Genomic DNA, 14,067 nt, shown 5'->3' on the forward strand with positions numbered 1-14,067 from the left:
TGACATGATTGTCTGCAACACTGTAGCCCGCATTGAGCGGTTCTTGCCCGTTTCTCTTCACCATCTACACTGCAGACTTCATGTTTAGCTCAGCAACCTGTCACCTACAGAAGTTCTCTGATGACTCTGCCATCGTCGGTCTGATCACGAATGATGATGACAGAGTACAGAGGACTTATACAGAACTTTGTGGACTGGTGCCAGGACTGCCTCCAGATAAACGCTGGAAAACCAAAGAACTGGTGGTGGATTTCCGTGAGGCACAAACACACTTCATCACTTCCATTGGTAAACATTCAGGAAAGGACATTGTGAGTGGACTCTTACAAATACCTGGGTGTCCACCTAAACAACAAACTGGACTGGACAGACAACACTGAGGCAATCTACAAGAAAGGGCAGAGCAGACTCTTTCTGCTGAGGAGACTAAGGTCTTTTGGAGTGCAGGAGAGCTACTGAAGACCTTTTTGACTCTGTTGTGGCATCAGCCATATTCTATGGAGTGGTCTGCTGGGGCAGCAGCATCTCTACTGCAGACAGGAAGAGACTAGAAAAGCTGATCAGGAAAGCCAGCTCAGTCCTGGGGATTCCCCTGGACACTGTACAGGAGGTGGGAGAAAGGAGGATGGTAGCAATCATCATTACTGCAGAACGCCTCCCACCCCCTGTATGAAACTGTTACCTCGTTGAGCAGCTCCTTCAGTGACAGACTGTTACATCCTAAGTGTCTGAAGGAGCGATACAGAAGGTCTTTTCTCCCTGCTGCTATTAGACTGTACAATAAAAGCTGCTCCCAGTGAACCATTAACCAAAATACACACTGCTATTACTGTTCAATGGTGTAATAGTTACTGTTTTTACTGTTTTACTATTTAATAATACTACTGTGTGCAATATAACCTGCAATACGTACTTTCCCTCATCTGTATTTATATATTGTGTTGTGTGTATATACTTGTAATATTATAGTATGTCTTATTCGTCTATTCTTTTATATATTTGCATTTATTATTTATTTTTTTTTCATGCTGCTGTAACAAAGAAATTTCCCCACTGTGGGACGAATAAAGGTTTATCTTATCTTATCATATTTGTCTGTGTATTATGAATTAAATATTTTTATCCAACATTTCTTGATGATTGTAATTAATCTGTATTTATACAGTAAATGCCTTTTAATTTAGAGATTGAATATACAAACCTTTTTCAAATATGTGCTTTCTGGATTTATTTCATTGTTATTGTACATGAGAAACTATATTTTACAGTAAATTAATGTAAGGGGACCGATCAGTTTTATAAAATAACAAATTAAAACCTTACATTTATGGTGATTAATCGGACAGTTGGTTGTTTTTTGACAGAATTTCTGTTTTTTATAGTTTAAAAATTATTTATCAACAGTAATATTTTGTAATTTAAGTACTTTTGACCATAAAGTCTATTCTGTATTTTTTACAGTTTTTTTGCTAGTAATTTTGTAATATGGTTATTTCTGTAATTTAACAAATTATCTCTGGAAGCCCTGCTGCCAGTCTCTTTACTGTTTTTTTCTTTTTACAGATTTTTTTTTTAACAGTATGGCTAAAATGTTATATAAAAACTAGTTTTAAAGCTTTAATAACTTAAACACTCATTAATATTCATGATTTCCACAAGTAAACTCCAGTCAAAGCGCAGAAACAACTCAGCATTGATCAACAGACCAGAGCTAATTTTCAAGTGTTGTTGCAAAGAGTCTTAATACTCATGTACACGTGATATGCCAGCTGTGGTTTCTAGAATTCTGCTTTCACTTAAATCTTCAAAACAGATCCTCCTACACACTGCCAGTAACAGTCTAAATGCTGATTATATACTTTGCATTTACACATGTATGAGGATAACTTTGCACTAGAAGGATAACTGAAGGATGGAGAGTAATTTATTTAGATAAGTAGAGTGTAAATAATCTCTGTGACTTTAGCATCTGTAACTGCACTTTACATTAAGTGTAGTTCAGAGTTGCCAGTTCCATCATTTATAATGTTCAAAATGATCTCCTTAAAAACTAAATTGTTAGTGTGTGTGTTTGCGTTAACTTGAACGTTATTACAGTTTACTGGTTCGTATATAAAGTTAAAGTAATTTTATTGTACAGCAGATTTAATACCGTACCGTGAGAAGGAAATATCCCGCTTACTGATCATGTAGAAAAGAAGCGTCAGAGACGTGGATTTCATACTTATGATAAAACACAAAGTAAGACCACTAGAACCATGTGGTCACGATACATAGAACTGTGCTTTTTTTGCCTTTCACTAGCAAGTCCCTCTGTTCATCTTGCGGTCCTCTACTTTCATCGGTAGCCGAGTTCAAAGTATTTAGTCTTTTTTTTTCTGTCAAAGTTGCAGTAGACGGAATATTCCCTCAGTAACCAGTCCAATTACTGTATTTCCTGTGCATTCTTTCGTTTATATATAGATATATATAAAAACCCACTGAATGACTCAAGAGTTCGGTTCCGTAAATAAATAAAGGATCACAGGTGGGCGTGTTTTTTTTTTTTAATCGTCCAATCAAACACAGTCACCGTAAAATACGGGCGTCTCATTTGTCCCTGAACCCCGCCAACTACAATAGGCGTGTGCATCTATACAACTTTCTGTAACCTTTATTCTCTAATAATGTTTCGTCTGATGGACCAAACCTTTATAGTCTTATTTGTTGTTTATGGATCTTTGCATTGCCTTTGATGTTTTATTTGTATATTGTTGAAGATGTCTGATTAGTATTTGTGTAAAATAAGTGACCTACAAAAATGTATTTTATTTTGTTATCTGAGGACTGTATCTTATGACACATTAGACATGAAATGTCAGAATAAGGGAGATGTGTAGGATCTCTGGAAGTTTGTTGTGTTGTTTGTACATGATCGGGTTTAAGTATTGAGAAACGGTCTGAATATTAAACTGGCATGTCTGTGTGTGGATGAATGACAAAGTCGAGCAGTTTCATTCACTACACACTGAAGCACACTCATGCAGTTTCCAGTGTTTCCTATCTCAATATACTGTATGTAGACATGAACGCGGTTATGAGGTTCACTTCTGCAACATTTCACCAATTTTTTAAAATAAAACCATCGTCAGATACTCACACAATAACCATGTCAAAATAAAAGATCAATTTAACTTGAAATTATATCATTAATATTGCACAGAATAATTAATAATAATAATAATAATTTATCACATTGTGCAATTTAAACAATATCAAGTTATTATACTTTTATAATTATTTTATTATATTATAATTGCACAATTATTCTTCTATGTTTTGATATATGTCTGACCCACTGCTTGTTCTTAGTTTCTGACCTTTACTTTTGGAACTTGTATTTCTTGCCTATTGCCAGTTTTAATGAATGGAAACAATCTCTGCAATAGTCACATCTTTGCCATATGTGAGTCCTATATTTTGACATTGCTGGCATTATATTAGTTATTTTACAGTCTTAATTGGAATTATGAGAGTTTACTCTTCCTAAGACATGACTTTCCTTAACGTTTCTGCTGACATTGTCATGTAATCCTAAATACATTTCTTATAACAAACATTAGCTTCCTAGCTAAGGTTTGTTTTATATATATATATATATATATATATATATATATATATATATATATATATATATATATACGTACACACACACACTGGAGATCAGAATTAGAGAACAATTTACAAACAATTGAACAATTCTGAAATAATGTCATCTTCACTGCTCAACAGTTGAAGGAGTTTTGTCCTGTCTATACCATGCTACCAGAACACTTTTTCCACAAAATAACTAAGGCATTTAAAAAAAACATTTTGCAGAAAACACACTGATCAAAATTAGAGAACAACAATGACTGTAGCATGGAAAAGATTACAACAAATTTTCTGAAGGTTACAACAGTCAGCAATTAGTAGGAAGTGTACAGGCCTCTGCTCTGAATGACTTCAGCACATCTGCGGCCACAGGACAGCACTAGTCTCTCACACTGCTCTGGTGTGATTTTGGTCCACTCTTCTTCCAGTCTCCTCCACAGTTCGGTGACTCTAGTGGGTTTCTTGGCCATAACTTTGTCGCCAAGGATTTTCCAGAGGTGATGAATGCAGGGAAGGAACCATATGTTGTTGAAGAAGGTTCTGATAAACATTTGCATTCACTCTGCCATGTAGCTGTATAAGAGGCCCAACTCCTGCTGCAGAAAACATGCCCCAAACCATGACACTTCCTCCTCCACTTTTCACTGACTTCTTTACACACTTTGGGTTCAGTCTTTCTCCAGTTTGTCGGAACATAATGTTTCCCATCGGACCCAAATAAATTAAACTTGCTTTCATCACTGAAGTGAACTTTGGACCAGTTCTCCTCTGTCCACACAACATGCTTAGTCTAGCCTTTTGATTCTTTCTGCTAATGAGAGGTTTGGTCACTGCAGAGTGGGCTTTCAGTCCAAATGCTCTTAAACGTCGAGACACTGTATGACTAGACAGATCCTTACCCTGTTCAGCGCTGAACTGGTGAGCAATTCCAGCTGCAGTGTGGAAACAATTGCCCATTGGGATCTTCCACAGTATTCTGTCCTCTCTTGTATTTATCTTCCGTGGACGACCAGCCTTGGCGGACTTGAATGAGTTTGTGATGTTGTAAAGATTCAATATTCTTGAAATCACAGATTTTGAATGATATCAGCCATAGCAAGAAAAGTTTTCTTGCTATGGCTGATAAATCATCCTTCATCTGGACAACCTGCTCCCAGGGCTTTTAGTCACTTTAGAACGGCCCACCATCTTGCAGAGTCAGTGAAACTGGAAGTTAGGCTGCCAGTTAAATAGGGGTTGACAGATAATCAAGGAAATTAGCACCAGGTACCAGATTAACACCAATAACTGGGAGGTATCTGAAAGTGTTCTCATTTTGATCAGTGTGTTTTCTGCAAAATAATGTTTTTGTTTTGGAAATGCCTTAGTTAGTTTGTGGAAAAGGTGTTCTGGTAGCATGGTATAGACAGGACAAAACTCCTTCACCTGTTGAGCAGTAACTAGGAAGTAGAGATGTCAATTTGACAAATTCTCATGATCGATCGTCGTTTAAATTAACGATCAATTAATCGATTAATCGTTAACCTTCATACTGCAAGATGCGTCTACAGTAGTTATCGCATGAATTGTTGTGCAATGACACTAAAACGAAAGTCCTCCCACAAAGGAAAGGGTTTTACTGTAAATAAAAGGCTAGTAGGATTATAAAATGAATCGATTGATCATTTCATATAATTATTTAATTCAAATACAATGACTAATAACGCAGTCTCAGATGCACTCTGGCATATGAGCTGGCGAAGAGTGGTAATATTTCCTTAAGAGCGCAGAGCGCCTTTCTGAAGATTCCACTCCGCTCGCTCAACCCAGTTCATAATCCAAGCTTTTCACATGCTTTATAATCCATGTGTATTTTGTAAAGATCTACGCACATTTCATCTCGTGTGAGTGTGTGCGTTTGTGTTTTAATGAGCCTATTTTGAATATTCTATTGAACAACAACGGCAGCTATTTTCACGGAAATAAAGTGAATGAAAATCAAATACAAAATCAAATAAAAATCAATGTAATATCATACATTTCTATTACATACATCCACAAAATGGCTCTAATTCTTGTTTGGTTTAGCTTTTTTCATCCAATTGTGGCGGGCGGTGGTTGGTAAAAGTCGACACTAGTATACAACTAGAACGGAAAGCAGACTACGCCACCCCGTTTCTATAAACGGGGAAATTTAGACTCGAAATAAAGCACACAGGTTCGTTTCCACTAAACACAGGACGTGAATGTAAATACAAAATTGCTTTTATTTCTCAAATAAGAATTAGCTAAAATATAAAAGAACTGTTAACCAGGCAGGAATAACAAAAAGAAATAAAATACTTTCAGGCTGAGGCTTACCAGTAGGGTGGCTAGCTGCACAGTGAGTATCTTAAGACACCCCACTCACCCAAGTATGCTCCGCACAAACACCCACACACACACACACTAAGTGAGGGAGATACAATGGACACGGCAAAACACTCTGTGAGAGAAGCACCACCACCACAAAGGTCAAAACAGCTAGCTTCCCTCACTGGAGGCCTTCAGCTCCTGAAATAAACAAAAACACAAACAAGAGTATAAAAACAATCAAAACACACATACAGTTTAACAATTTACATTGGATCAAGTTCGAACCATGAATGATCATTTACTGGCCACACAGGTTCAGAGAGACAGGAGCTCTGCTAGGTTGGCATCACAAGCTCATGAACCTAGACACAATGGCTCGACCAAGGGTCCAAGAAAAGAACAAAAACAAAAGAGGAAAACAAGATGAAAGAAAACAAACAAACAGGATTCAAATCAAATTACAAAAACAACAAATTAATCAAAGAAGAAACTGAAAAAAAGATCCATGAATACTCAAATTGGTCCAATTAAACAGGGAACAAAACTGACAAATCCAATACCAATGGTCACAGAGAGATAAAAATAGCAGAACAAACAGTGCAGTCTTAATATGGTATCGGGAGTAACTTATTTGCCCCGCAGTCCACAGTGACAAAATGCTCGCGAACAATTACCCCCACTAAAATAGACAAAAATAAAGACAAATCAGTCAGAGACACCAATCCAAATAATGCTCAAGGGACTAGATATACATACCCAGAAGTAGATTGTTAAACAGGTTCAGTTACTTGCAGTTTTATCCAAAAAACAACGAGCTGCAAATATGGGTGTTCCATCAGCATACACAGACTGCAATATAATCGAAGCATAAGTCACGAGTCACACCGCAACAAACATTAATCCACTAGAATTAACATACCTGGAGTGAAAGACAGCCTGTACCCAACAGCAACGTCACGCCAATCCTAAACACAACCTGGCTACAAACCAATAGACACACTTAACAGTGCATAAACACTAGTAGCAGCAGCATTAGCCAAACAGCTAGGTACATACCTCCCGCAAAGCCACGTGCACCCGCCCACAAACGACAATGATTGGATCATGCACGCTCAGGTGACATACCCGGCGTCTTTAAATATGCCTGGAATGGCAGCCAATAGGCGTCACACCAGTCATTCAGGCGACAGTCACGCTTACGAGGGCGGTACCTAGACTGCCCCACTACACAATGAAACACAAATACAGTACATGGAACTGGAAGTTCATGTGCTAGTAAAGGCATGTTTCTTCCTTTCAACGGCTACTGAGGCCGCACTTCCTACGCCAGTATGTATAAACCCATTTAAAATATTGCTATGCCTTGAAACTGCATTAAATTTTGCAAAATATTTTGTAATTCATGTAAAATCACATGGGGGAGATTCTGTTCAGATCTTGTGTAAGATTAGAGACTTACAGGAAATTTCTTTTACTTTACTCATCCAAGGGCTGCATCTAACGAAACTCGACAACAACAAAACAAAAAACGGATTAAGAGGTCATTGATCAGAAACACCTTATTGATTAAAGCGTTTTTATATCCTGGCTACACACACACACACACACACACACACACACACACCTCTGCTCAGCCAGATTTATTGTAAATGTCACATACAAACATAATGACAGAAATTGACTCCTACAGTTCTAAGACCACAGGACAGTCATTTTCAACAATGAACATTGTGCACTGTCTCACACACACACAAACTCTGTTTAACCAAGTCCACAAACAAAAATATAATAATTTACAATAGCGTTTTTCTTTTACTATGCATGTTACTTAGTGGGACTTTTGGCATTCCTTGCCTTGAACAATCCCCTTCAAATCTGCCTCGTATTCCGTTGTTGCCACTCGAAGCAATTCTTTCACATGGGTTTCAGTCAGAACAGATCGATGCTTTGATTTCACGTGTTTCAGGGTAGAAAACACAGACTGTGGTTTTTTTATGTGCGTGTTCACTTCGCTTGAGTGTAATACTGTATTTTCGTCAAATGCGCATGTGCCTAAGATGAATATACCGCAGGGTGGGCAATTAATTTTACAAGGGAAAGCTGAATTGTGTCAGAGGGCCACACCAACGATAATAATTTAGGGATGCACCGAAATGAAAATTCAATTCAAAGCAATGAAATCCATAATTTTTGTGTTATACCTTTTGCCTCGGCACCATCACTGGAAAACTTTCCTGCCTTTTCAAAAACGTCCACTACAGACGGAGTGCGCATGCTCGGATTGACTTTACTTTTCTGCGCCGCGTTCTTCTCATATTTAGAATGGCAATCGGGATGTTTGGATTTCAGGTGATAAATTAAACCCGCTTGGAGAAACTCTTTGCAGATACACCCCCTCTTGAAATTTCAGCATTGCATGTTTTGCAAATCGCTATCCGCACACCGCAGACATTCTCTTATCCAGATAACCGTGCTGCTGCGCTTTTTATTGCGTCATTACAATTGTGTTTCTGCCGTGTTGTTTCGGTGATTTAGGTATTTCCGAAAATTCTCGGTGCATCCCTGTAATTTATGATTGGCCTCATGCCAAGGTCTGATATACCGCAAAGTTTCCCAGTAGGGCAAGCTCATTTAAGTCTTAAAAATACCGTATTGAACTTAAGCAAAGCGAACACGCACATTAAAAATCAAACACACAAAAAGAGCTGCATGAAACCGGCCAAGAGCCGCATGCAGCTCGCGAGCCGCGGTTGGCCACCTGATGTAGTAACTCAAATCATTGATGAGCAGAACAGCATCTCAGCTGAAGACCACATTGGTGAAACTGAACAGCCCAGCCTGTGTGGTAGCAACATCCATACTAGGGCTGCAACAAACGATTATTTTGATAATTGATTTATCTGACAATATTTTTTAATTAATCGGGTAATATAGTCAAGTTTGTTTCTATAGCGCTTTTCACAACAAACATTGTCTCAAAGCAGCTTTACAGAATTTAACAGTTAAGGTGAACAATGTGGAAAGGAAAAACTCCTTAGATGTTATGAGGAAGAAACCTTGAGAGGAACCAGATTTAAAAGGGAACCCATCCTCATTTGGGTGACATCAGAGTGTGATTATAAATCTTTAAACAATACAAAACACTGGGGAGTGAGAACATGATCACTGGAATGTAAGATTATGAGTAACGTCCTTTCTGCAGTTTTATACAGTCATTTGAGATTATGGAACCAGGAGCTACTGAGCAATTTACAAAATAGCTCAACATTTGCGATCATAATAGATCCAACACCAGCTTCTCCATGCTACTCAAAGAGGTCCAGTGCTAAAACTCTCCATAAAGTGGGTTCCAAATGGCACTGGTACGTCTCAGATGGATCTCTGTCCATCCAGCTTTCCCTCAACTCTGACCAGCTGCCAAGTCCCTCCTTCAGAATAACACCCCCACAGCATAATAATGCCACAATCATGCTCCACTTTGGGGATCCTTTTGGCCAGGTGATGAGCAGTTCTTCTTCTGGAAGGTTGTTTCAGCTCCACTGGAGCTGGTGAATCCATCACCCGATTTTTCTTCCCTAGAGGAAAGTAATAACAGCATTTATCTTCTATATTATATTACCGGCTTTCATATATGTTTGTGATGTGATGGATGGGGAAGGTCTTACCCTTTACTGGTTGATAATGCACAACCTGAATTGTGAGGATTCTGTGGGAACCTGCATATAATGAACAAACAGTATTAAGAAATCCACAGCAAATCCAACAAGGACTACATCTTCCAATTGTAGAGTACGGCAGCAACTCCCCATTACTTAAAAAATTTAACTAACCTAACAATTAACAACAACTATTAAGCTGACAACAGTTAATAAGGTTTTCGCAGTGTTTTAGAAAGTACAATTATTCTTCCTAAGAAGTCACCAGTAGACCTACGTTTTGGTTTAAAACTGTTTGTAAACAGAGCATTGATATGAGGCATTCATTAATATTGGCATTTGTATCACAATGCATTGTTTTTCACATATCTGTAAAAAATTTATTTACACACACACACACACACACACACACACACACACACACACACACACACACACACACACATATAAAATGATAAGTAAATGCACTATACTTCTATTATTTAGAAAGTAACCAATCATTTTGACCAATATTTTATTTTAATATGTAGATTGATTTCTTGTATGGTTTTATTCAATCTGTTATTTATTTATTTATTTATTTATTTTTTTGCCCAAAATTTACGATTGGTTGTCTTCCTGTTGGCAGATGAACCGTTAGTCTGAGGTCCAAAGAGTTTTTAATCAAGGATGTCTCTGTACATTGCTGCATTAATCTTTCCTTGATCTTGACTAGTCTCCCAGTTCCTGCCACTAAAAACAGGTGGACCGCTGTAGGAGTCCTGGTGGTTCCACACTTCTCCCAGATATGGATGATGGAGGTCACTGTGCTCATTGGGAGCTTCAATGCTGCAGAAACTTCTCTGTACCCTTCTCTAGATCAGTGCCTGGACACAATCCTGCCTCTGAGGTCTACAGATTTCCTTGGACTTCATGGCATGTCGTCAGGAGGCTCTAATCGATTATGGTTTAATTGGTAAATATCATACACATTCTTTTGAACAAAGTCAGTTTTCTGTAACATGAATTACTTAGTATCAAGTAATACTTTTGTTAGAAAGACCTGCTAATAGACTGTGCACAGTGTAGCATCCGTAGTGCAAAAAAAACCAAAATGCTTCTTTAAGCAGTGTGAACTTTATCAATATGGAAAAACAAATGTTATTACAATCTAATATTATATTATTTAAAGTCAGCACTTACTCTTAATTCTCTATCTGTAAAACAAGAAAAAGGAAAATAAGCACTTACAATATAGATAGGAATATTGTACAGTATAGATTTGTAAACATGCTATTACGTTAAAATTGAAGTTAACACCGAACACAACTCACTTGTGTCTCCTCTGTGCATCCAATATGAAGATAATAACAGTAAAGGAACTGCACTTATGAGAAAAGCTGCTATAAGACCAAATCTCTTCCTTAATCGTTTGCATTTAACATCTGTAATAGAAGTGCCTTCTTCATCCACAATCTCATTATTGAGTGAACAGCTTGAAGAAAAAAAGAACACTTTTACACTCAACAGAGAGATGAAAATCTAACAGGCAACCAAAAATATCAAAGTTCAAATTATTAAGAAAAATTACTTACTCATTCCATTTAAAGCATCTCACACCTTTAGGGAATAAAATCCTGATGGACACGCTTTACAAACTGTGTCTGAGGATTTATTGCCTGTAAATAAAGTCACAATTCAAATTCAGGACAGTGAAGCACACAACAGTTTTACAATAGAACCAGTCATCTGTGGTTTTTAGGGATGCAGTATTTCCCAACCCTGCACCTGAAATCTCTCTGTACTGCACTGATTTAAACTTGGTTTAGTTAGTAATTAAGGAAGGAAAAATCCCATTTTTACTTTTAAATGCAAAGATGCAAGTATATATGCAATCATAATATTAATAATTATAAAATCAATTATAATTTTTACTTTTTAAATTTTCATGTTAACATTTTTCAGACACCTGCAAAAAAATAAATAATAATAATTCACAGAAGTTAAGTGCAATTGAAGCTACTACTTTTTACTGATCCATTTAATGCTCTGTAAGATGTAGTGATAACTATAATTGTAGCAAGGAGCTTGAAGATGCAATGGCCAAACCTTTTATTTTAGATACATATTTCAATGTTCCATTATTGTCCAAAAACAGCTCCATAATCATGTCATTTTTACTATGAATTGAAATGTTATATGTTCAAAAACACAGATGCAGATTGGCATTTTGAATGTGACCATGATCAGAGTAAAGGCTGAGGCATTAGTTCTCACCTGGAGTTTTTATTTGTTCTCCTGGTTTACACTCACTGTGTTTCATTGCAAGAGAACATTCTCCATCTGAGTGCTGTACACAGTAATACCCATCTAAGACCTCACAGACTGTGTCCTTTATTGTGCTACAGTTTTGCAAAATGTAAAGCCCTAGAAACAGAACATTAGATTAGCAAATCCTGATGATTTAAATATAAAATATAAAATAAATGTGCACAATGATATTTACCTCTGTCACAGGTTTTACATTGAAAACAACTGTTTACACCATTAGGCACATTCATGAATGTTCCTTTAGTACAAGGAGCACATGTTGTACTGTAATCACCAGTACAGTCTCTGAGAACCACCAACCTGCAGAACAAAAATATATGAACTGAGATTGTATTCAGTGATGAGAAAACAGAGAGCCAATATGTTATAGTTCACATAAAGCCTCTATAAAATCATCACAAGCTGAATCAAATATGAATAAAAACATCGTTTTACTTCATCTACATCACCTAACAAGCAGTATATCATGGTGCAAGTATCATCATTTCTTACCTATATTACACATTGGACAGCATTCTTCAGCTTTTGATAGATATTCACCATGCCTGCATGATGCTCCAAATGTGTTAGCATAAACACCTGTTTGGTAGCAAAACACATGCATGTATATACTTCTGAGGCAAGTAAAAGTCTGACTGATTGTTGAAACTTAAACACAAATTATAAGAATCAGCTACGTTTGTGGAAAACTATCCTATCAAAATGTATTTACTTTTCTGATTACTTCTTTTCTTTAAAACGATTAAAACATTTGATGAACAGATTAATGTGATTTCACCAATATACAGTATCTCACTGTCTGTTGTGATCCTGAGCTCTGGGTTACTGTCTGCATGCTTACTTTCTTCATTCACTCTTTTTCTCATTAGAGTAGGTGCCATGACAAGATTCAGTCTAGACTTGAACGTGTGTTTTCCTGTTTTATCCCTAAAGTTTTCAGGAATGAGTCTGGGATCCACCAGAACCATGATCCTGATAAAGTAGTTATATAAGATAGTGTTTAAATGCATTTTTCGATTAATATAAGACTTTTGAAAAGTCTCCTGGATCATATACTCCTGGCTGTGTGAGAACTATGGAGGTGTCTGAACTCATAGCTTGTTTTTTTTTCTATGCTATACAGTTGTTTTTTTTTTTTTTATAAGTTCCTGTTGTAGAGAAAAAAATCAGTCAAACACAAACAGAATGATATTTTATATATAAAAAAACTAGTTTTAAAGCTTTAATAACTTAAACACTCATTGATATTCATGATTTCCACAAGTAAACTCCAGTCAAAGCGCAGAAACAACTCAGCGTTAATCAACAGACCAGAGCTAATTTTCAAGTGTTGTTGCAAAGAGTCTTAATACTCATGTACACGTGATATGTCAGTTGTTGTTTCTAGAATTCTGCTTTTACAGATCCTCCTACACACAACCAGTAACAGTCTAAATGCTGATTATATACATTGCATTTACACATGTATGAGGATAACTTTGCACTAGAAGGATAACTGAAGGATGGAGAGTGATTTATTTAGATAAGTAGAGTGTAAATAATGTCTGTGACTTTAGCATCTGTAACTGCACTTTACATTAGGTGTAGTTCAGAGTTGCCAGTTCCATCATTTATAATGTTCAAAATGATCTCCCTTAAAAACTAAACATGGTTAGTGTGTGTGTGTGTTTGCGTTAACTTGAACGTTATTACAGTTTACTGGTTCGTATATAAAGTGAATAATTTATTGTACAGCTGATATCATGGTACCGTGAGAAGGAAATATCCCGCTTACCGATCGTGTAGAAAAGAAGCGTCAGGGACGTGGATTTCATAATTTATGATAAAACACAGAGTAACACCAGTAGAACGGTGCACAGAAGTGTGCCGGTTTTTTTGCCTTTCACTAGCAAGTTCCTTGGTTCGTTTGTTTCTGTGCAATTTCTGCTCTTATTTTAACAAGGAATGGTAAATAATAATTAGTGATTATAAAAAGTGTTGTGCATTAATTTGGATTGTGTATAAACCAGGTTTAAGCAAATGGTTTTAATTGCTGACATGGTTTTGTTAACTATTTTCTGTTAACTGGAAACACCACCATAAACCCACCATGCAGCTAAAGTCACAGTTAGTCTCAGTCATTTTTGTAGCAGAT

The 14,067-nt window shown here is 36.8% G+C and overlaps 1 pseudogene; it reads right to left on the bottom strand.

Annotated features, from left to right (window-relative positions):
- Nucleotides 1–9,165: 9,165 nt before the first annotated feature.
- Nucleotides 9,166–12,233, bottom strand: LOC124382492 (annotated as a pseudogene).
- Between the last annotated feature and the right edge of the window lie 1,834 nt (nt 12,234–14,067).

Source organism: Silurus meridionalis, unplaced genomic scaffold, assembly GCF_014805685.1.
Source record: "Silurus meridionalis isolate SWU-2019-XX unplaced genomic scaffold, ASM1480568v1 Scaffold517, whole genome shotgun sequence".
Classification (NCBI taxonomy): Eukaryota; Metazoa; Chordata; class Actinopteri; order Siluriformes; family Siluridae; genus Silurus; species Silurus meridionalis.